The following is a 581-nucleotide window of genomic DNA, read 5'->3' as shown; positions in this document are numbered from 1 at the left end:
CAGGCGGCATCAGGTCGAGGCCACGAGGCGGTGGTGCAGATACTACTGGCCGCGGGGGCGGACGTCAACGCGCACGGGGGAGACTACGGCACTGCGCTACAGGCGGCATCAGGTCGAGGCCACGAGGCGGTGGTGCAGATACTACTGGCCGCGGGGGCGGACGTCAACGCGTACGGGGGAGATTACGGCACTGCACTACAGGCGGCATCAGGTCGAGGCCACGAGGCGGTGGTGCAGATGCTACTGGCCGCGGGGGCGGACGTCAACGCGCACGGGGGAGGCTACGGCACTGCGCTACAGGCGGCATCATATGGAGGCCACGAGGCGGTGGTACAGATACTGCTGGACACGGGGGCGGACGTCAACGCACAAGGGGGATCCTACGGCACTACGCTACAGGCGGCATCAGTTCGAGGCCACGAGGCGGTGGTGCGGATACTACTGGACGCGGGGGCGGACGTCAACGCACAAGGGGGACGACTCTATAGCACTGCGCTACAGGCGGCATCAGCTGGAGGCCACGAGGCGGTGGTGCAGATACTGCTGGACGCGGGGGCGGACGTCAACGCACAAGGGGGACG

The 581-nt window shown here is 67.5% G+C and overlaps 1 protein-coding gene across 1 annotated transcript in view; it reads left to right on the top strand.

Moving 5' to 3' along the window:
- PV07_02587 (uncharacterized protein) overlaps positions 1-581 on the top strand; it is a gene marked incomplete at both ends in the record, with an annotated part of 4718 nt that overhangs the window by 3875 nt on the left and 262 nt on the right. The window lies entirely within an intron of this gene.

Source organism: Cladophialophora immunda, assembly GCF_000835495.1.
Source record: "Cladophialophora immunda strain CBS 83496 unplaced genomic scaffold supercont1.2, whole genome shotgun sequence".
In the NCBI taxonomy this organism is placed as follows: domain Eukaryota; kingdom Fungi; phylum Ascomycota; class Eurotiomycetes; order Chaetothyriales; family Herpotrichiellaceae; genus Cladophialophora; species Cladophialophora immunda.
Note: the sequence above shows the minus strand (reverse complement) of the source record. Positions and strands in the feature narration are given on the sequence as shown.